General features: G+C 42.4%; 1 protein-coding gene across 5 annotated transcripts in view; it reads left to right on the forward strand.

Moving 5' to 3' along the window:
• The first annotated feature begins 1,983 nt into the window (after positions 1-1,983).
• Positions 1,984-24,167, forward strand: part of STAT3 (signal transducer and activator of transcription 3) — a 68,736-nt gene continuing 46,552 nt past the window's right edge. For 2 of the 5 annotated variants that reach the window (XM_019435359.2, XM_019435358.2), the window contains exon 1: positions 1,985-2,213. The gene's annotated coding sequence lies outside the window, so the exon portion shown is untranslated. Of the gene's footprint in view, positions 2,214-11,365; positions 11,495-24,167 lie in introns of those variants that run through there. The other 3 variants (XM_019435360.2, XM_019435356.2, XM_019435357.2) reach the window with 3 other exon arrangements.

The following is a 24,167-nucleotide window of genomic DNA, read 5'->3' on the forward strand; positions in this document are numbered from 1 at the left end:
GTAATGAGTCCGTAGGTGCTTTGTATGCAGTAAATAATGCAACAAATATCAGACCCATCAGTCAACTGCATGGAATAGTACAGCTAAAGCAGAGTTTAGGTGAGATGGAAGGTAAGGGTATCTGTTCTGTGGTGAAATAAACACAGTGATTGGTAACACACACAAACATGCACATCAGATAAATTCAGTAATTTCCATACTGGGCTGGGTCTACAGGAGGGCAATGGGTAACTCAATTCCACCATCAGCAACTTTACCACTTGTGTGTGTAGATGTTCTCACCTCTCACTTGGATTATTTAAGGTGGTCCTAAGATCCAAATCGGGAGTCTTTGGCTGGGCTTCAGGTATCTGGGCAGCCATCAGAATTTGTGCGTAAAAGTCATGCTGTGTATTTTGGGGGCTAGAATCCATAGTCTCCAGCAGACTCTCAGAAGGATCTGTAATGCTCCCCCCCTCCCCAAAGGTTAAGAGTCATTGACTTTCTCATCAGAAATTAAGAATAACCATTCTTGGGGTGAAGAACTGGTAGCAGAAGGCAACAGATGTTCATTTTTAATTTTTGAATTTCCTGAACTGTATGATTTTTTTGAACCATGAACATGTTTCATTAAAACACGAAATGAAAAGTTTCACTGAAAAAAACTTATGGGGGGTTATCTTATCTCGATGGTGCCATAACCATCTTTCATCTTTATACCTTTTTGTATTAAACACAATAAGTACGAATATTAATAGCTGTGATTTTAAAAAATCCTGATAGGGGAGTCTGGGTGGCTCAGTCAGTTAAGCATCCTACTTCGGCTCATGTCATGATCTCACAGCTGGTGAGTTCAAGCCCCGCATCGGGCTCTGTGCTGACAGCTCAGAGCCTGGAGCCTGCTTCAGATTCTGTCTCCTTCTCTCTCTGCCCCTTCCTTGCTTGCGCTCTCTCTCTCAAAAATAAATGAACACTAAAAAAATTTTTTTTTTTTAAGGAAAAAACCCTGATAGTGACAGCACGTGCGCATGGGCACACACACACACACACACACACACACACACACACACACCCCATTCCATTATGCAAAGTACATCCCCTATTTTGTAAGATAAAATGTCTGTATTTCCTATAAACTACTGGCTTCGATGCAGTAAAACTTGGATTTGAAATAGACGGGACGAAAAAGAAAAAGGCAATTTCAAGTATTTCAGCTCGGACCCATAAAAATAATGTGTACATGTGTCAATCCTCTTATGCACTGTCGTCTGCCTTCTTGTGAACCCGCCAATGTGCGAGCCGTTGGCGTTTGATGCTTGAAGCGGCGGAACGGAGGACAGGGTTAAATCCACTACCCTCTCCCCACGCACTCTAGTAATTACTCTATTTCCACGTCATGTTTCCGGGTGTGTGTGTCCCGACTCACGCAGAAACTGAAGTTCAAAGCAGGCGGGAGTCACCCATGTTCTTTTTGCAGTCCCCAGAAACCCAGTTCAGGCGTTGGGCCCCCTGAGGATCTGGCGATACCTGGGGATTGTCTAACTGGTTGATTCCCACGTGGTAAGTGGCTCGCAACCTCGCCCCCACGTGGAGGCAAGAGCTGGGAAAAGGGAGAGCGGGCAGAAGAGAGCCGCATCAGGGGCATTTAAAGTGTCCTGACGTCACGCACTGCCAGGAACTCAGCTGAGTTTTCAGCAGGACATTCCGGTCATTTTCCCTCCCTCCCCCCGGGTTTCTGTGCCCAAGGCCGCTGCTCCCTCTCCGCTGTAGCGGAGGGAGGAGCACTAAGCGCTCGGAACAGCCAGCACTGGGGCGTTCCCAGTCTACTCTTGGCTCCGCCCTTCCCCCCAGAGGCTCTCCTCATTGGTTAGCGGGTGGGGCTTCGGGTGTACTGTACTTGCACCAGTGCCTCTGGGTGGCCGGGAAAACTGGCCGTCTCATGAATTATGCAGAAGCGGCGTGTCTGTGCCAGGCTGGGGCTAGGCGGGGATTGGTTGGAGAGGCTGTAATTCAGCGGTTTCCGGAGCTGCGGCGGCGTAGACGGGGAGGGGGAGTTTGGGGTTCCGACGTCGCCGCGGAGCGAGCAAGCCCGAACCGGATCCTTGACGAGCACCCCTACTCGGCGCTGTCTCTCCACGTCTGCTAGGAGAGGCCCGGCGGCCTGAGTGAGCCTCGCGACCCACATTCCGGCGCAAGCGCAGCCCCGGCCTATCGGGCCTGAGCCCGAGAAACAGGTGAAGGGGGTGAAGGGTGGGGCCGCCCCCCCGACGGCCCCCAGGTCTGGGGATCCCGGAGGGCGCCGGAGGGGCCGGGAGCCTCTGCAGTGTTTGGGGGAGTTGTGGATGCGAACTTCAGTGGGGCGGGGGGGAAATACGTGGAGATTCGAGGGTCGCTCAGAAGGGACAACTCCCGGGATGACAGGAGCGGGCCTCTGAAAGGACAGGGGGCGCTGGGAGGAAGTTTCGTTCTTTGGAGAAAGGGCTGACGCCGAGGAAGAGAGAATGGGCTCGAGGGGAGAACAGTGGGGCGAGGGCACTCTAGGGTGGGGGTGGCAGAAGTGAGGGACAGCCCCCCGACTTCCTGCTCCCTGGGGCTCTGGGGACGTTCCGGCCACAGGAGCAACTGTCACGCCTGCAGAGATCACGGGCGGGGGCGGGGGGGCTGTTGGAAAGAGCTTTCTCCCCGCTCCCCAGCGCGCCCGGTGGCTCCCAGCTGAGCCAATTCCTCGGCCTTGCCCTGTTCCCTCTCCTCTGGGAACCAGCTGTACCCCTCTAGAGGTACAAATAGGTGTCTTCCCCCCACGGCCCCGCTGGCTGTGGGTAAGATTATTGCATAAGAATCAAGTTTCCTGTAGGGAAATTGACAGTCTTGTACTCTTTTTAAATTCCCTCCCGTTTTTTTTTCTAGGTTAAACCCTGCTTCCCTCCTCCCCTTCTAAAAACAAAGTCCCTATCAAGCCAGTTCTAGAAAGAAATAAACCTCTTTCCTTCTTGACATTGTTCTTTTATAAACACCTGGTAAACTTGGCCAGAAGATAAATAATTGAGCCCTTGCGTTTACTGGATTGTGGTGTTGCTTAATTGCATAGGACAGAATGAACCAATCGAGAGTGGGAGTTTTCTGTCTTAGAGCCAAGATCTTGGGTAAACGCAGAGGGAAACAAAGACAGGCTGGACTTGGCAAAGCCATGTGTGCAAACTTTACCTGCGATTGGGAGGTGTGGTTGGGCTTAAGTTAGCAAAATTCAAACCATCATCCAAGTTGCTTTTTCCATGTTTAGCGTACATCTCTCTGTGTTATATCAAGTGGGTGTATGGTATTGACACACTTTTTTTTAAATTAAAAATGTGCATAATGTATACCTGCTGGTTTTTATCATGTGTGCATCTGCAGGCTATGTCCTGGGTATGGGTTGTAACTTTTTGGCTTGGCTGTGCTGGTAAACCATTGGTTTGAATAAATCAGAACTATAAATCATCTCAGTCTTTTATATGTGGATTTAGACTGTGTTATGACTTGATTCAGCCAAGTTTCTGTTTTATTTTATATTAAATATGTCTGTGTTCCCTGAGTCAACACATTTATTTCCTTGTTACATGTGCCAGACTGGAATACTAGCAGAATTTTTGCTCAGACATTTGCATAGTGGGATGGGAGAAAGAAGTCTGGAATACAAAAAAAAAAAAAAAAAATGTGGTAGATATTGGAGGGTTGATCTTAAAGTCACTATATTTGTTAGCATATCCGGCACAGGGAACCACCAGCAAATTCATGAATCTTCTATTTCTGCATATAGTACTTTTGGGGAGAGTACTTAGAACTATCCACAGCTATGACTTGCCATACAAGGGGTAGGTTGTTCACATGACATTAATCTCATTTTATAGATAAGGAAACTGAGGCTAAAGGAACAAGGTGGGTGCCCAAGGCAGCAGAGTGCCATAGTGGTAGAACTTGTCCTTAAGTATATTTTGTATTATTTTGATTATCTATGTTAAGTATTAGGTCTTTTTTGTTTTATTGCACCCCTATGTTTATTGCAGCACTATTTATAATAGCCAAGATACGGGAAGCAGCCCGTGTCCAGTGACAGGTGAACTGACAAGATGTGTTACAGTTGTACACAATGGAATATTAGTCAACCATAAAAGAGAAAGTATTAGGTCTTAATTTATAGTGATTGTAGGCCCTGCTGGGAAAAGTGTCACTGAAATGCTAACATATATCTGGACAGGGAAATACCACTAATAGGCTATAAGACTCCAAGGGAGATAGCCAACAAACAGGTGGAAAAAGAAGTACAAGTAGGTTTTGTTTAGGTTATTTTTCCGTCTGCTGCATCTGAGTCTGACTTGGGAAGTAACTTTTTAGTTAGCATAATTATCATCAGAATTTAGCTATTTGCTAATGGAAAAAGATACTTATTTAGGCAAGTTTGTAGGTAAAGGATAGTGGTGACCTAAAATGCCATTTGATCCAGAGTGCCTTGTGGCTTGATCAGTGATCATTTGTGTCTCCAGAAAGTTGCTTTCTCCCCCTCCCTGCCTCTGCCTGTCTTGACTTTCAGATATGAGATGGGGCAGAGGTAGTGCATTCCAGATGCTGAGTCTATAGCACCTTTTTACCTTATAGTTTCCTCAGAGGTGGTGTACAGATTCACCAGATATTTACTTTTTGCAATGCAAAGTTGCTATGAAGAATCAGAGGCTTTGTTCACAGAACTTGCAGTCCGCTGAGGGGATGTGATAATGCTTTATCCAGACAGTGCAGCATGTCCTCAAAGAGCTGGTGAGACATTAAGCCTGTACTGCCCAACAAGGTAGCTATTATATATTTAAAAAAATGTGTGTATATGTATGTGTGTGTGTGTGTATACATATATATATATGGCACAGCTAGAGAATATTTCCATTATCTTGGAAAGTTCTATTAGACAGTGCTGCACTAAGCACTACAGGTCTTCAGAGGAAGGAAAGATTATGAGGCCTGGAGTGGTCTGGGAAGTCTTCTTGCCAAAGGAGAGATTTGATCTGGGTCCCAAATAATGGTTGGAATTTGATAGGGATAAAGAATTTCGGGTGAGGAGGTATGGTGATACAACACCAACAAAATCCTGATAGATGAGTGAGGTAAGTAGGGGAGGAGTGTCTACTCACCAGAGGCCTTGAATGCCAGACCATGGAAGTTGTTTTTGTCCTTTTAAAGATTTTTGAGGCCAGCTATTGGTGTTTAATTGTGGAGTGCCTACTACGTGTCAAGCACATGCCTGGCATTGGTTAATTTGTACAAAGTGTATCAGCGCACACGGCTTCTGCCCTGGGGGAGCTGTCGTTGGGCCTGACCTTATAAATTGGGCCAGCTCCCAAAGAGAGGTGTTCTGACTTACCAGATTCATGTTCTTCAGTGCAGAAGTGTCTTTTAGGGTTTTTAATTGGCTGCAAATGACCATTCACATTTTATGTCTTCCATAAGGCATAAAACATTCCATATAATGTCCATAAGACATTCCATATTTACTATACAATTTTACTGTAACTTTTAAGTCATTCATAAAAACCGCCAGAAGAACACTTAGGGACATCCCCAGATCTTGAAGAAGTCCTGGTGTCCTGGAGCAGCCTTGGTGAAGTCCAGCAGGATGACATCGCTGGGTTGTTTCAGTCTTTGTTGGTTATGATGAAAAGAACGAATCTCATGGTTACACATCTGTCAGTACGAACCTTGGCTTGCTAGGGCACACTTTAGGATGGTCAGATGGGACTTTAGTGGTCCGCTGTTTGAAAAGTCTCTAGTTTTTAAAAGGAATAGCATATGGAAGAATGAATTTCTGTTCTGCTCAGTTCTCATTTATCATGTTAGGATTACTGCAGATCTTAGGTGAGATTGGCAAACGATTCTGTTTTATTTTAATTAATTTATTATCGGCAAGTATTTTATATTGAGAGCCAATTATTGTGCCAGGCGGCATCCAAGGGTAATGAAATACAGTTTCACAGAACTGGAGGTGTTGTGTGGACCAGGGTGTGTGCTGCTTCAGTGTGGACTCAGGGCAGGGGAGATGGCAGGGTAGTGGTTCAAGGCTCGTGCTCTGGAGCCAAACAGGTCTGGGATCAGATCCCGGACCTGCTACATCCTAGTCAGAACCTGAGTCTCAGTGGTCTTAGGTGTAAAAGTAGAGAACAGTGCCTATCTCCCGGGCCTGTTGAAGATTCGATGAGATAATGTAGGTAAAATGCTTAGCGTAATGCTTGGCACGTTGTAAGAACTCCATAAATCTTTTTTTTTTCCCTCTTTTTTTAAAGTAATCTCTATGCCCAGCATGGTGCTTGAACTCACCACCCTGAGATCAAGAGTTTCCTGCTCTACCAACTGAGCCAGCCAGGTGCCCCAGGAACTCCATAAATCTAAGTCCTTATTAAATGTCCCGGAAGAGAGATTAATTCTCTTCAGGGATGAGAAAAAGGCTGTATCACAGAGGGGCTCTGTCAGGTTGGAATACCTATGAATAGGGTTTTGTAGGATGAATAGGAATTCTCCTGACAAAGTTGAGTAATGAACAGTTGTATTCAAGGCCAGGGAACGAGAATGGGCAGAAGCTTAAAACAGCATAGGGTGTCCAGGGAGCTACAAGTGGAAGTTATTAATGTAGGAGGACAGAACAGAGGGGAAAGGAAGCTGTTACCCCTTCTCTTCTGTTCATTATTGGGTTCATGTTTCATTAAACTAAATTGTTGTGTCCTGCTTACAAAAGAACAGTATGCTCTTATAAGCAATTTAAATTTGTAGAAAAATAAACTATGTGTGTTTTATATATATCCTGTTAATAGTTTGGTCTGTATTTCTCCCGGTTTTTTCTTTTTCTACTTACCAGTATATCTTGGACATACTTATTGCAAATTTCTTTTTAATCACCTAATGAAAGAACAATAAGGAAGGCAATCTGCCCCCCCCCCACTCCCAGTACAATAAGTAAAAACGCATCATGTGGCTTTTCTGTCTGCTACACCCATCCATAAGAATAAGTGTCTTTTCTAATCACTGAACTTTTACCTGACCTTTGATTTTTCAACTACATTGGGCAAGGAACTTCTATTTTGAGCAGTCCTAAGGTAACTGTTCTTATAAGCGTAGAAATGCTTGGGCTGTGTGTTTAAGGGTTTCGTGGTCCAAAGTTGCTATAGGAGGTGATAGAATGGGCTACGAGGTCAGACTCCTTGGGCTTCAATCCCAAATCCAGCACCTCTTAGACTATGGGTCAGTTGCTTTAACTTCTGTGGGCTTCAGTTTCTCTAGCCATAAAATACAGATACCAGGTTCCATTGTAGAGCAGTTGTGAGGATTAAGTAAGATAATGTATAGAAAGTACTTTGCACAGTGCCTGGCAGATAGCTAAAATGTGAGTGCTAATAATTAATATTATTAAAAACTGCAGTATCTACCTACAAAGTCGGGCAAGTTATGATTCATGGTAGCCATTAATAACCCAAAGGAAAGAAGGAGTAATTAGGAGATTCTAAGCTAATAGGAAAGAAACTAAATGAATAGGGACCAGGGGGATTTACATTGTGGTGGAGGAGATGGAGTCTGTCACGTAAAAGGAATAGGCAAACTGTAAATTTCTGTTTACACGAATGCCCCTGTGATAGGTCTCTTTGAGTCTTCCAAAGCCTATGATTGTGGTCCATTTATTTTAAGTAATACTCAACACATTAAAAATGTATTACCACTTAGGAATTTTAACAGTCCCTTGGAGTTCTTCCTAACACCAAAAGTACAGATAATGTTGAAGGTTTGAGGGGTAGAGGAGTCGGACAAGGAAGGTGGGGCAGCCCACGGTTTGGGGGTGTGGCGGCATCCCAAGTGGAATGAATGATCTATCTGAGGCTGGGAGGTGATTTGTCCCTTCGCGTGCATGTGTGTGCGTGTGTGTGTGTGTGTGTGCGCAAACGTAGTGTATGTGTGTGAGTGCGTGTGTTTTCACGGGAGGAGTAGAGCTTTGTTTTCTTGTAACTTTCCTTTGCAAACGCATCTGTATTCAGAATAGCCTTGCGGTTAAGAAGAACCACTCAGCTTCTCCTTGAAACTGGTTTTCTCACACTAGCTCTCCAGTTTGGGATCCGAGAAGTCAGGAAAGAAAGGCCGCCCCGTTGCTTCTGGCCCGAATGTGGGGCAGGAGGAAGCCAGCAGAGCTTGAAAGAGAAAGTAAACTTTCTGGTAAATAAATGGCTTCCCTATTGTGGAGGAGGAGCACAAATTATTAGGGGGATATTTGGGTAGTTTTTGTAGAAGCCGTTTCTGAAAACTGATTTAGATTAGCGAAGGTGAGCTCAATTTAGGAAAACCCTGCCCGGTCTGGTGTTAACCACCTGTTTTCCCGCTTTGTCGATTGATTTTATTAGTTTTTGGTATCCTGACCTCCTGACCACTCATTCTGGTTATGAGAAATGGAGGATTTGAGTCTGAACTTGAGCACCTGCTTAGGTGAAATCTTCCTAAAATGCATGTTTTTTTCACATCTTTTCTAATGTTAATTTTGTTTTTGCTGTTTAGCAAACACTTTTTCTGACCAAACGGAAAGCATTACACTTTCCTTTGTTCTCCCTTTTTCTCCCCACCAGTGTAATCCTCAAACCCCAAAGCCCAGATGTTAGCCGAGTAATTACCTCTCCGGTAAACCAAACAAAGTGCAATATTGCATCAGGTTAGCATTAAAATAGTCGGCCTTTGAATTTTTTTTTCTACTTGTGGTTTAGACACGATAAATATTTAATCTGATTTTGTTTGACAAATCAGTTTTGTATTTGGGCCCCGTTTTATCAATATGTTTAGGGAAAGTGAATTTATTGGAACTTTAACCCAAATAAAGCATAGTTAGGGTGGTAACTGTCTTATGGATAGGGGCAGGTGGAATAATTGAAGCATTCTGAAGCCATATCAATATTTATTCTTAATTCTGTGTGTTATTGTCCTTTTGTGTTTAAGTGCATAAATAAGGGTGGACTGTAAGTGGTTAGAAGCACGTGGGACACTTTAGGGTCCTAATAACTGTGTTGGAGAATACTGGGTTCATGGAGCCATCTAAAATCCCTGCTTCCCGGTGTACCACTGTGGTGCCACATGTCGATAGTGGGGGAGGATGTGCCTGTTGGGGGACAGGAGGTTTATGGGAACTCTGTATTTTCTGCTCAGTTTTGCTTTGAATAAAATTGCTCAAAAAAGTAAAGCTTATTAATTAATTTTTATTTATTTATTTATTTTTTAATTTTTTAATGCTTCTTTATTATGAGGGAGAGAGAGACAGTGTTGCGAGCAGGGGAGGGGCAGAGAGAGAGGGAGATACAGAATCGGAAGAAGGCTCCAGGCTCCGAGCTGTCAGCACAGAGCCCGATGCGGGGCTCAAACTCAACAACCGCAAGATCATGACCTGAGCTGAAGTCGAACCCTTAACCGACTGAGCCACCCCAGGTGCCCCAGAGCTTATTAATTAAAAAAAAATCCTGTTTCTGCAGAAATATCCCAAGGATCAGAAGTGCCCTCTATACAGCTGTGTGATGCCGTAGACTCCTGCCTCAGTTTACCCTAAGATTTACAATGAGTACCATTCTTATATACCCAGTGAGAATATCTTCCAAGCAAGGGAGAATGAGGCTGCAGGTGGGGCAGAGAGAAGACCCACACACCATCCAATCTGTGGATTTAACCACTTCCCCTTTCCCTAGGAAAGATGAATGCTAGTCTTAACCACAGATTTGCAGCAAGAATATATCAGTCTTGTTTTTCGGTGCCCAGACTGCAGGTTTCTTTATGGTAAAAACAATATTTTAGGGAAAAAAAAGTTTAATCAGTACGAAAAGGTTTGTAGTTAGTGGAGTTTTCTTTTCACCTTATCCTCTGAAATCTCTTTCCCAGGGACAGCTAGTTACCCACGTCGAATTTTTCCACAGTAGCACATTATACACATAACTCTGTTTCTTACTTTTTGTCACTTTATCAAACACTCCATGTGAATGTGTTTATGTCTGCCTCATGTTTTTAAGACCTGCATAGTAGTATTCAGGCTGTGGATGTCATAATTTATTTAGTTGTTTTTTTTTTATTTTTAAGGACAGTCTGCCCCTCAACATGGGACTCAAACTTAGGACACCAAGATCAAAAGTCACATGCTTTACAGGCTGAGCCAGCCAGGTGCCTCCCCCTCCTTTTTAAAATATTTTTTTATTTTAATAATTTGTTTAATCTAATGATAGTCATAGATTGCAAAATATAAAGACAGAAAACCATATTGTGGGGGCACCTGGGTGGCTCAGTTGGTTAAGCATCTGACTTCGGCTCTGGTCATGATCTCATGGTTCCTGAGTTCGACCCCCATATTGGGCTGTCTGCTCTCAGCACAGAGCCCATTTCAGATCCTGTCTCCCTCTCTCTCTGCCCCTCATCTGTTTACACACACACTCTCTCTCTCGCTCAAAAATAAATAAACATATAAAAAAAGAAAAAACAATATTGTAAATATCCTCATATTTGTCTTCAGGCACATATGAATAAATCTGTACATCTGTACTTTAAATGTTTTAATCATCGTACGCATTCTGTTTAGAAATGTAGCTTTTCTGTTAACAGAATGCACATTCTTCTTCTGAAGCATTAATTCTATCTAGGGAGAAGCCTAGCTGTGTCACTAAATGAAACTCCAGTCTGTCACTTGGGCAGATAGGAATATTGCAACTCCCCCACCCTCACGTGGTGCCTGCTGCCCACTCAATTTTTTTGAAAGCGTGTTGTTCATATACCTGTGATGCCAGAGCCCAGCTTCCATTAATTTCTACCACGCCAGGCCTAAAACACAACACTCTTTTGTGTCCTTGGGGAAATGGGGACAGGAGCCGTTTTTTTATTTTTTGTATTGTTCCCTTGCAGGAGCTGCTCATTGATGTTTTTGTTTGAGTTGTCTATAGGGGCACTTCTCAGAGTGTGGTCCACAGATCTCCCGGGGGGCGCCCGGCGGGCGATGGTGGGGGGGGTGTCTTTGAGTTCAATTTCAAAGCCATTTACATAATGTTATTTGTGCCTTTTATTTAGTTGGCATTTACACTAGTTATTGTACTTAGTGTGCTCTCAGAAAGAAAAACTGACTTCACTTAAGAATGTCCATGATACAACAGTAAACAATATTAATTTCATTATCTTTCAACTGTGGAGAATGTGCCTTTTTGATACTCTCTGATGAAATGGGAGGCATATATAAAGAACACTTCTGCTGGGTAAGGAAGTATGATGGTTGTCTTAAGGAAGAGCTCTTGTGGAAACATTTCAATTACAGTCTCCAACTAGCTGCTTTTTTCATTTTTTCTTTGAAAGAATGACAGACCAACTGGGATATTGTTAGACATTTTCTCAAAAAAGAAAGAAAAGAAGCTGTCTCTTCAAGGAAAACAACCGATAATGTTTGTTGCCAATGACAAAGTTTAAGCTTTCGAGTGAAAATCAGAATTTGAGAAAATTTGCAAGAAAAATTGTGAGTTTGACGGCTTTCCCATATTAATGAATGTAATTTTTTTATGGTAAAACAAATGTGGCTTTTTAATAGTTTTATTATAATGAAATGTGTTGACATCTGGAAAGTCTATGTGTCTCTGAAATAGTGTTTTCCAAATGATTAATGCAGTACATTACTAAATCATGCTTGGGAAAACATTCTATTCAAAATGCAGGATAGACCAATGGATCTCAATGCAGCTGAGTATGAAAAGTTCATTGAAATCCAACAGAATGCAATCCACATTGCATCGAATCTTTAAGAAACTACCGTTTGCTGGGGCACATGGGTGGGCTCAGTTGGTTAAGCATCCAACTTTGGCTCAGATCATGATCTTGCAGTTCATGAGTTCAAGCCCTGCGTCAGGCTCTGCTGACAGCTCAGAGCCTGGAGCCTGCTTCAGATTCTGTCTCCCTCTCTCTCTGCCCCTCCCCTGCTTATGCTCTGTCTCTCCCTCTCCCCAAAATAAATAAACATTAAAAAGAAGGAAAGAAAGAAAGGTTTCTTGTTGGGGCACCTGAGTGGCTCGGCTGGTTGAGCGTCTAACTTTGGCTCAAGTTTGTATGATCTCACAGTTCATGGGTTCAAGCCCCAAGTTGGGCTTTGCATTGATAGGGCGGAGCCTGCTACTGGTTATCTGCCTTCCTCTCTCTCTGCCCCTCCCCTGCTAGCCTGTGCTCCTCGTTCTCTCTCTCTCTCTCTCTCTCTCTCTCTCTCTCTCTCTCTCTCAAAAATAAGTATACGTTAAAAAAAAAAAAAAGAAAAGAAACTACACTTATTGAATTTGGGTGTGGTGTTAAGGAATATCCAAAATTATCTGAAAAGGCTATTAAGATACTCTCCTCCCTCTTCCAACTAGCGTGACGTCACATTTTCTTCATGTGCTTCAAAGCAACATACTGCAGCCGATCGCATGCAATAGCAGATATGAGAATCCATCTGTCTTCTATTAAGTCAGGCATTAGAGAAATTTCCAAAACTTTTACAGTGTCACTCTTTCCACTAATTTTTGTTGTTGTTGTGTTGGAAAATAAAGTTATTTTTCATAGAAATGTTACTTATGTTAACATAGGTTTATTATTTTTAAAATGAGTTAATAAATATTTTTTAAATTTCTGTTTTAATTTCAAATACATAAATACAGATAGGTGCAACCTTTGGGGTCCTTATTTTTAAGGTTATAAAGGGGTCCTGAGAGCAAAAAGTTTGAAAACTGCTGGTCTAAAGATTTTAGCACAAGAACCCCCACCGTACTTGTTGTAAAAAAGAAAAAGAAGACTCTATGATTTTGCCCCAGGGAGTCTGATTTACTAGATCTAAGGTCATTTTAACAGGCAGTCAGATATTCTGATGCAGGTGGTCCTTAGTTTGAGAAAGGCCGATAAGCTGTAAAGTCTTCTTTCAGATTGGTGAAGTCATGTTTACAGGGTTTAGAAATCGTTGTTGTTTTAGAGAGAAAGATAAACGATAGAACTGTAGTTTACTAAGAAAAAAAAAGATTTCTTTCTTTCTCTCTTTTTATTTGTTTCTCTTCTTAAAGATTTTAAGTAATCTGTACACCCCATCCCCAAATCAAGAGTCCCATACTCTTGGTGCCTGGCTGGCTCAGTGGGAGGAGCATACCACCCTGGTTGTGAGTTTGAGCCCCATGCTGGGTATAGAGATTACATGCATATATACATAAACAAACAAACAAACAACAAACTTAAAAAAAGAGTCAACACGCTTCACCAGTTGAGCTATCCAGGTGCCCCTGGAGATTTCTTTTAATTCTGTTTACTCCTCTTGGTATTTATGGACCTTAATATTAATCAGTGGTGGATTATGGTTACCGAAAGAATCATGACCTTTACCAGATTAATGTTTAGTCTTGTTTTACTGATGGACTATATATATTAAGACAGTTTCTGGCTGCTTTAATTATTTTCAGACACGTCTTTATAATAAATTTCAGACATATCTGTTTCAGATGTGTCTTTATAATGAAGTTAACTTTGATTTATTGCATGTAATGTAAATAAAATTCTCATGTTCCTTTCTTGTAATTGTTTGTATAACCAATTAGAGGAGGAATTTTCGTGTCAGAGATCACATAGTAGAGATAAGACTTAGATAATTTGATTCCACTAGCCTGGGAATTTGAAGACTCCCAAGTTTGTGTTCTGCTTGTATAATTATCTTTGTGGTCACTTAACATTTCTGTCCTTATCTGTAAAATGGGAACAAAGTCTACTTGACAGGATTGTTACATTATCTTAGCCACCTCCGGGTTCTCTTTGGCTGAACGATTGACTGGAAAATCCAACCTGAATTCATGCTTCAGGTCAGGTTCTGCATGGGTGTGATGATCTATCCATCCATCCATCCATCCATCCATCCATCCATCCATCCCTGTGTGGTTTTTAGAATTTAGATCATAAACTGCCCCCGATGCAGTGATGTTTCTAAATTCTTCATTTTTTCTTTCTCTTTTTAAACCATGTCCACTACCTCACATTGTTGAATTATAATTTCATGAGTAATTGAGCCTTTTCATAACCTCTTATGTGGATGCGATAAGATCATCTTTTCTGAGTGCTTACATCATGCAAAACTATGATGTACATGAGGTGACTTATTTTTCCAAGTATATTATTCATTTTTGAGAAGACTGAATAGAAAATTTTTATTTATGGGGAGATAGCTCATATTCTATCTTGAATATAATTTAAACTTTGTGGGCCAGATTTTCTTAAAAAAATTTTTTTTGATGTTTATTTTTGAAAGAGAGAGAGAAAGAGAGCGCACAAGCAGGGGAGGGGCAGAGAGAGAGGGAGCAAAGGATCCGAAGAGGGCTCTGTGCTGACAGCAGACAGCCCGATGTGGAGCTCGAACTCAACGAACTGAGAGATCATGGCCCGAGTCGAAGTCAGACGCTTAACTGAGCCACCTAGGCACCCCCATGGGTCAGATTTATCTTTAAAAATATTTTTCATAAAGCTCGACTCATACATTTTATTTTATTTTGTTTTTTATTTTTTCTTTAAGATTATTATTTTTTTTTAATTCTTAGCGTTTATTTATTTTTGAGGGAGAGACAGAGACAGAGTGTGAGTGAGGGAAGAGCAGAAAGAGAGGGAGACACAGAATCTGAAGCAGGTTCCAGGTTCTGAGCTGTCAGCACAGAGCCTGACATGGGGCTTGAACTCACAAACCATGAGATCATGACCTGAGCCAAAGTCGGACGCTTAACCAACTGAGCCACCCAGGTGTCCCATAAGATTTTTTATTTTTAAGTGTAAGTAATCTCTATAGCCAACGTGGGGCTCAAACTTATAACCCTGAGACCAAGAGTTGCATGCTTCACTGACTGAGCTAACCAGGCGCCCCATCAACTCATACATTTTTGTTTGTTTGTTTTATTTATTTTGAGAGAGAGAGTACAAGCGTGTACTCAGGGGAGGGCCAGAGAGAGTGGGAGAGAGAGAATCCCAAGCAATCTCTGCGCTAATTTAGTGCAGAGCCCAGTGTGGGGCTTGATCTCATGAACCATGAGATTATGACCTGAGCCAAAACCGAAAGAGGGACGCTTAACTGACTGACCCACCCAGGCTTCCCAACTCAGACATTTTAAAAATTAATAGACTATATATATATATACTATATACTATATATATATATATGCGTATATTATATATATATATGCATATATTTTTTAGAGCCATTTTAGGTTTATAGAAAAATAGAGCAGAAAGTACAGAGTTCCCATATACCCTCTCCTCTCTCCCCCCCAGAGATTCTTCAGTTATGAACATCCTGCATTAGTGTGCTGTACATTTGTTACTATTGATGAGCCAGTATATATATGTTTTTAAATACAATTTTTTAAAGTTCATTTATTTTTAAGAGAGAGAGAGAGACAGAGAGAGACAGAGCATGAGTGGGGGAGGGGCAGAGAGAGAGGGAGACACAGAATCTGAAGCAGTCCCCAGGCTCTGAGCTGTCAGCACAGAGCCTGACGTGGGGCTTGAACTCATGAACCGTGAGATTGTGACCCTGGCCGAAGTCAGACACTTAACTGACTGAGCCACCCAGGTGCCCCAATCTCTATACCATATATGGGGCTTGAACTCACAACCCCAAGATCAAGAGTCCCAAGCTCCACTGACTGAGCCAGCCAGGTGCCCCTTGAGCCAATATTGATACATTATTAACCGAAGCCTACAGTTAACATTAGACTTCACTTTGTTACACATTCTGTGGATTTTGACAAATGGATGAAGACTTGTATCCTCCATTACAGTGTCACATAAAGTAATCTCACTGCCCAAAAAATCCCGTGCTCTCAAACTGTCTCATCCCTCTCCCAAACCATTGGCAGCCAGATCGTTTTTACTGTCTCCATAGTTTTGTCTTTTCCAGAATACCATATAGATGGAATTAGACAGTGTGTACCAATTTCAGAGTGCCTTCCTTCGCTTAGCAACACTCCCTATCTTTTTGTGGCTTGATAGTCTCGTTTCTTTGTATTGCTGATTAATACTCCATTGTCTCTGTGTACCACAGTTTGTTTATCCACTCACCTATTGAAGGACATCTTGATTGATTCCAAGTTTGGGCAATTATGAATAAAGCTGCTATAAATATTCATGTGCAGGTTTTTGTGTAGATACACATTTTCAGCTAATTTGGTTAAATACCAAGGATCACGATTGCTAGATCATATGTTAAGAGTATGTTTAGTTTTATAAGAAACCGCTAAACTATCTTCCTAAGTGTCTGTACCATTTTGCATTCTTGCCAACAATGAATGAGCATTTGCTGTTCTCAGTATTTTGGATTCCGACCATTTTTTTTTTTTAAGTTTTTTCAGTTTTTTGTTTATTTTTGAGAGAGAGAGAAAGAGAGCTAGTGAGCGCAGGCACGAGCACAAGCAAGGGAGGGGCAGAGAGAAGGAGAGACAATCCCAAGCAGGCTCCACACCATCAGCCCAGAGCCCGATGCGGGGCTCGAACTCACAAACTGTGAGATCATGACCTGAGCTGAGATCAAGAGTTGGATGCTTAACTTACTGCACCACCCAGGTGCCCCAGATTTTGACCATTCTAATAAGGGTGTAGTGGTATCATTGTTTTAATTTGCAGTTCCCTATGGGTGTATGATGAAGAGCATCTTTTCATATGCATATTTGCCATGGGTATTTCTTTGGTGAGATGCCTGTTCAGATCTTTTGCCCATTTTTAAGTTGGGTTGTTTTTTTGAGAGAGTTTTAAGAGTTCTATGTATATTTTGGATGTATTTAATTTTTCTTCCTTAAAACGTTTTTAACTGGCATAAATATCTCTTCTGGAATTCAAGCTCCTACAGAAACAAATTCGGGGATGCTTATGGTTAGTGTACTGAGGACAATGAAATGAAGTACTTGCCTCCCTCCTCCCCCTAAATTTAATTTTCAGAACCTCCTGGGTCTAGGGCTGGCCAGAGGGCCATAGTCCAGAGTACAGATTTAAATACTGATCTTTATGGTTAGAGTAATCTCTCTGCTGTTACATGTAATACGTTGGATAGTGTTGATTCCTTCTTAAGACCTGAACATTTCTGACCCTAGGTAGATTGGAATAGTGGAGAAATTCTGGAGATTTCTAAATCTCTTGAGGGAAAATAATCACTATCTCTAGGGGTCATTCTTCTTGAGCCCTTTTAAATTACTTATTGGGATGCCTGTGTGGCTCAGAAGGTTGAGCGTCCGACTTCGGTTCAGGTTATGATCTCATGGTTTGTGAGTTCAAGCCCCACGTCAGGCTCTGTGCTGACAGTTCACAGCCTGGAGCCTGCTTTGGATCCCGTGTCTCTCTCTCTCTGCCCCTCCCCTGCTCATGCTCTGTCTCTCTCTCTCTCAAACATAAATAAAAACATTTAAAAAATTAAAAAAATTACTTTGTGTGTGTCAGATTAAGTGACAAAAGTGAAAAAATAGTCTTCCAGTGGGACTTTTCTTTTAGGAAGAAAAGTAACAAGAGTGGGTTCAGTACCTTTGTGATCCTGATGAATTTGTCTTGGGGTTCAGAAACATTAACCTAATTGATGGAAAGACTAGGTATGGTGGACTGGAGTATTACCAGAGACTTCTGCAGTACCACATTGGATGGGTTCTGTCACCATTTTGCTCACCCTTTTAGTGATATTGGACACAAGTGAACACCTTTTTTCTTTAATTTTTTTTAAATGTTTATTCTTGAGAGACAGAGACATGGCACGAATGGGGGAGGGGCAGAGAGAGAGGCAGACACAGAATCCTCAGCAGGCTCCAGGCTCTGAGCTGTCAGCACAGAGCCCGACGCGGGGCTGGAACTCACGAGCTGTGAGATCATGATCTGAGCCGAAGTCGGACACCGACTGGGTGGCCGACTGAGCCACCCAGGCGCCCCAAATAACCTTTTTTCTTTAAACACTGTGGGGGTGCCTGGGTGGCTGAGTTGGTTGAGCAGCTGCCCATATTTCTCAAATGTCTAAATGTATCTCTCTCTCTCTCCCTCTCTCTCTCTCCCCCTCTCTCTCCCTCTCCCTCCCTCTGCCCCTCTCCCCTGCTCTCTCTCTCTCTCTCTCACGAAACAAAATGAAATGAAATGGCTTCTGTGACAGCCTATTCCTCTGGTTTTTCTTTGTCTCACTGGGCTTTCCCAGCTTCCTTTCCTGGTTCATCCTCTACCTGAACACTCATGTTTGAAGGACCTCAGGCCTCCGTCTGGGGCTTTCTTTTCCTTCCTTCTTCTATATTCTGTCCCCAGGTTATCTCATCCATTATTTTGGCTTTAAACATCATCTCCATTCTGATGATTACCAGGGGTGTACTCCCAACCTGGGCCTCTCCAGACTCCCGATCCCTGCGTCCTGCTGCCTACCTGACATTTCCCCTCAGACAGCTTGGTGTTGTCTCCCGTGCATCTTGCCTAAAACACAACTCTTTTTTTTTTTTTTTCAATGTTTTTTATTTTATTATTTTTTTTATTTTTGGGACAGAGAGAGACAGAGCATGAACGGGGGAGGGGCAGAGAGAGAGGGAGACATAGAATCGGAAACAGGCTCCAGGCTCCGAGCCATCAGCCCAGAGCCTGATGCGGGGCTCGAACTCACAGACCGCGAGATCGTGACCTGGCTGAAGTCGGACGCTTAACCGACTGCGCCACCCAGGCGCCCCTAAAACACAACTCTTAAAGTTTCTTGTCACAAGCTTGTGCTGTTCTCCCCACTCAGTTTTCCCCAGTCGAAGTAAATGGCATCATCATGTACCCCATTGTGCAAACCCCAAATCTGGGAATCTCTTTCATTTCCCTGTTTCCTCATACCCCTGCTTCTCTTCAAGTCATCTGCAAATCCTGTCAGTGTTACCTCTGAAGTTTTCTTAAATTCCTGTTCTTCTCTCATCCTGACTTCTGTTCCAGCTCTGTGGTAGACTGGGTACCCTGAAAACCCTGTTGTGCAAAACACCAAGAAATGCTGGATAAACTGAGCGTTCAAAAAAAACTGGGGAAACCTACAGAGGCAAAAAGCAAATGGAACCTTACCAAAAAAAGGGAGAAGACAGCTGCTTAACATGGGGTTGGGAGTGTGGCATTTATCTATGTCTTTACCAAGGATTTTTAGTTTAAAGGCCACTCTGGGCAGGAGACCAGGCCTTTGGTCTTGGTGAGGAGTTGGAGCAGCCAAGTCTCCTAAGGGATGCCTGGGTGGCTCAGTTGGTTAAGCCGCACTTCGGCTCAGGTCATGATCTCACGGTTCATGGTTCGGGAGTTCGAGCACTGCATGGAGCTCTGTGCTGACAACTCAGAGTCTGGAGCCTGCTTCGGATTCTGTCTCCCTCTCCACCTGCCCCTCCCCCGCGTGCACTCTGTCTCTCAAAAATAAATAAACATTAAAAAAAAAAAAAGAATTCCTATGCATACGCCTGCCATTTTAACATTTGAATTTACACTGTCTTTTTGGTCCTGGAAACTCCAAGCTAAGGTTTTAACATCAAGAGGTCTGTTTTCCTTTAGAAGCCAGGACAAATAGTTACTTCCTCCAAGATGCCTTCCCTGACTATCTAGAGCATGCCAGCCTGACCCCAGTCACTCACTATCCTGTCATCTTATTGCTCTTATCACAAGTGGTAATTACTTCCTTATTTACTTGTCTGTCTTCCTCCATCTCAAGGAGGGCAGAGACCTGTTTCGTTCGTCACTCCATACCTGGCTCTTGGTTCCTGACTGGTGTGTTTTTCTTTTCTGAATGAACAGATGGATGAATGAGTGAAGTAAGGAGGTTGCTTCCGAGGGACAATGAATGGATGGTACCTAAATTTTATTTTATCTTGGCATTAAGCATTTCACTTGAAAACAGAATTATGATTCTTACCCAAAAATGCATATCAATAATTTAGAAATTGAAGACGTTGACTTACATCGCAAACAACAGCCCTCTGTCCCACTCCTCCTTACTTCTAAGCAGAGTGCTTCCCAGATTGCCACTTTCCAAGTATTGGGCTTTTTCTGCTCATATTTACTTTCGTGCTTTTCAGTAATGTGCTTACACTGCCGTTTTTGACCTATCAAAATTTTAGATACTGTTTAACTTCCTGTCGTCATTGGTGAGGATGTATTTCTTTCGCCACCACTGTTCCTTCCCATCCCTTATAGTAGAGTGGTCATAAGTTTTAATCCACTTGGGCTAAACTGCCAACGATGTGTATTATTTTGACTAAATATTGCTCACTGGTAAGCCAAGCAGCGTATTATGATTGCGTTTCCTTTCATATACAAATATTTGTTTTTTTTCCTGGAGTTAATATTTTTATTTTTAAAACTTGCTTAGTTTTCTTTGTATCTACTGCCAACTTCCCCAAAACGCTCTGGCAGGTTTCTCAAATGCCTGGCAGTTTACTTCGAATGCTTAAACACACTGGCCATCTAGTCTTTATTTTCTTGGCAATCACCCCCACCCCCATCCCTGTCCTGCTACAGTCAGGGTCTCCTATGTTGGATTCCCTTTTTCCCAGATCCCCTGTCTTCTTCATTTGCTGAAGCACACATTCCAGTAACATGCTATCAAGAAAAGGTGTGTGGAAAGTCAGTTTTTTGAGTACCTGAGTTATCTGAAATATCTTTTATTTTTCTTCGCACTTGAATGATTATTCAGGCGTCACATCATTTGCTCATCATTCTGAAGGCCTTGTTGGCTCAGTTGGCTTTGAATCTTTCAGTGTTTGTGCCGAAAGTCGATGCTGTTCTGATTTCTGATCTTCTCCAAGAGACCCGGTTCTTTTCTCTGGAAGCTTGTATAACTTATTTATTTCCTGTGTTGAAATCTCACTGGATGTGCCTTAGTGTGGGTCAGTTTTCATTCATTGGACTGGGTAGTAGATGGGCCCCTTTCCATCTGGAAAGGGAAATTCTTATTCTTTCTTTTGATAATTCCTGCCTTACCATTTTTCCCTTCTCTTTTTCTGGGAATCCTCTTGGTCAGATATTGGATCATCAGAGTTTTGTTTTGTCTCCCCTCTGCTTCTGTATTCCATCTTTTTTGTTTTAGAGTATCTTCTAGGATGTTTCCTTGGCTCTATCTTTCAAGCCATCTACTTAATTTTCAGTTTGGCTGTCAATGTCAAATGTCAAATGTCCCATGTTGGACTTAGAGCTTACTTGAAACAAAAAGTGTAGTACTTTTTAGTTCTCAGTTCAAGTTGAATGGTCTTATGTGCTTGTCGAGCTTCACTGTGGAGTGATTGGGGAAAGCCCTGGCTACCGGGATTCTGGGACCTGATGTATGTAGCTTCTCACCTAATCTCTGTTGTTTTAGTTCAGTGAACGTCTCGCCCTCATCTGTGTCTGGTGTCCCCAGGTCTGTACTTGGCTTTCTCCAGACAGTAAGTACTCTGTCTCTTGCTGGGTTCAGAGAGAGGTAATTATTTGGGGGAGTTTCAATAATACAGATTTTTCAACGAGTTCTCTTATTTTCAGCTAAACGTTTCATCCCTGCCATCAACCATACCTACCCTCTCCAACTTTGAACTTTTGGGGGGTCATACAGTGTACCTCTGGTTAGAAATCCCTTCTGCAGGCACTTACTATTTAGTTTTCTCAGCTGTTCTAGGTCAGTGATCATGTCTCCACTTTCTGGATTCCAGAACTTTATTGATAGCTTTTGTCCACTGTTACGTCATTTCCCATTCTTTGTCCTTGTGGGTTTATACCCACTGCCCCTGCTTTACTACCACTTTCGTGAGGTTTTGGATCATGGTGAACCAAGAGACCTATGTCATGTTCTCTGGAGCACTTGTGTGTTTGCACATGCTAATTCCCAGTGCTGAGACTGGTTACCCCTTCCTCTCTAGCGTTACCATTTCTCCTGGAGAGACTCTATACCTTGTAAAGTATCTGCCTTCTCATGTCCATTTACATGTAATTTCCATTTACACGTAATTATCTTGTTACATGTCTGCTCTTCTTTCAAAACCATATCTTCTTTGACGGTACGGACCAGATTGTACAGCTCCCACGAGCACTATCTGCCTTGTTTTAGAGTTGTGTGGCCCCTGACGTTGTACATTCCTCTTGCTCTGCTGCGGACTATGAATTCTCCAGTTTTCTGTCCCTCGTGGCTTGGCAGAGGCACTCAAGTGTTTAGTGAACCAGTGACACCTTTACATGTGTCCTCTTACATGTCACAGATGGGCCAGAAAACCTGTGAGATGGTATAATATATACCAGGGTGACCATAGTTAATAATACTGTATTGTATTATTAAGAGAATAGATCTTAAACGTTCTCATCTCAAGAAAAAAACATTAGCTGAGCTTCTGGTGGTCATTTCACAATATCAAACCATTAGTTGGTGCACCTAAAAGTAACATGATGTGATGTGTCAACTATATCTCAGTAACACTGAGCAACAAGGAAAGAAAACCTCTGAGAAATGATGCATTTTGTTTCTGTGCATTTTTCTCTGGTGAGGTCACATTTATGTGGTCAACTTTTTTTTTTTTTTAAGGCCAAAAACAAAATACCTCTTCAAGAGAATAACAACTATGACCCTCATTTTCTGCCTGGGTAGATGATTTTCTCTTTGCAGTCAGTCGTCTTTTCCTCTCTAACCACATTTTTTCCAGTTATAAAGCTTAAGGCTCGATCCACTCCTTGCCTCTTAAGTCATAGTGTGGTGGAAAGAACCGGAAACTAAGTCAAGAGGCTGCCCGCCGGATTTTGTTCCCGACGCTCACGTCAATGGTCTGTTTCCATGTCTGTAAAGTGAGCAGGTTGGATTTTATATATTTTAAGAGCTCTTGAACAACAATAGCAGAAATGTTTTTTTGTTACTGAGCTGGAGCCCAAGTGTCTTGAGGGCAAAGCATTGAAGAGCAGACAATTGATTTACTGTGTAAAGCAGTTTACTATGACTCTAGGTTGGGTCTTAGACCTTTTACTTTGGGAATATCTCAAAATAAACTTACTCATCCAAGTGGTTTTCTGTTTTCTGAGATGCCTTATTTCAGTGTCTGTAAGTCAATATTAAGTTAGGCTGTAATTTCCTGGATTCCCAGATAACTACCAACAGGCACGTGCCATGAAATATACCCTCTTTAAAAAAATTTTTTTTTAACGTTTTATTTATTTTTGAGACAGAGAGAGACAGAGCATGAACGGGGGAGGGGCAGAGAGAGAGGGAGACACAGAATCGGAAGCAGGCTCCAGGCTCTGAGCCATCAGCCCAGAGCCTGATGCGGGGCTCAAACTCACGGACCGCGAGATCGTGACCTGAGCCAAAGTCGGACGCCCAACCGACTGAGCCACCCAGGCGCCCCGAAATATACCCTCTTTTAGATGATATCAGGGTGCTAAAGTCTCATTATTGCATTTAAGGAGAAATGACTATATCAGTTTAACTTTATTATATTTTATTTTTTTAAGGTTTTTTTCAAATTTTATTTTATTTTTGTTTCCTTAAGTAATCTCTAAGACCAACACAGGGCTTGAACTCACAATCCCGAGATCAAAGAGTCCCATGTTCCACCAACCGAGCCAGCCAGGTGTCCCTAGCTTTGTATTTCAAAAATTTTTCTTCTGAGGCTTATGTTTTAATATAAGCTCTTCTCTTGGGAAATTTTGTCATTTGTTTGTCTCTTCTGGTAAATCTGCATGAATCATTGCACCTATTAGCTCATGCTGAAGGAAGACCAGTGTATGTTCTTCCATGAAGTTCATTAGCTTTTTAAGGCATTTCAGTCTTCTCTGTGCTAGAAGAATGTTGCAGATTAAAAAACACACACACACACACACACACACACTTATATAATTTTCATTCATTTAGTCAACAAATGTTTGAACATCCTGTAGGTACTGGGGAAGTAGCAGTGAGCAAAAGAGAGTCTTTGCTCTTGTGCAGCTTACATCCCCTAGCAGGCGGTGGCGGAAGGAGATAAAAAACAAATCCGTGGTATGTTGGCGGCTGTCGAGTACCGTGAAGAAAAACTCAGCCGGCGTAGATGTGCTCTCTTCCATGGAGTGGTGTGAAGGGATATTTTGTGCAGAGGTGTGAGTGAGGTCAGAGAGCGAGCCACACAGTAGTCCAGGGAAAGAGCTTTCCAGGCAGGCATGGTATGTTCCAGAAGGAGAAAGGGGACCAGTGTGGGCAAAGGGGA

This window comes from Panthera pardus, unplaced genomic scaffold (genome assembly GCF_024362965.1).
Source record: "Panthera pardus isolate Hobbes unplaced genomic scaffold, ASM2436296v1 HiC_scaffold_3, whole genome shotgun sequence".
In the NCBI taxonomy this organism is placed as follows: domain Eukaryota; kingdom Metazoa; phylum Chordata; class Mammalia; order Carnivora; family Felidae; genus Panthera; species Panthera pardus.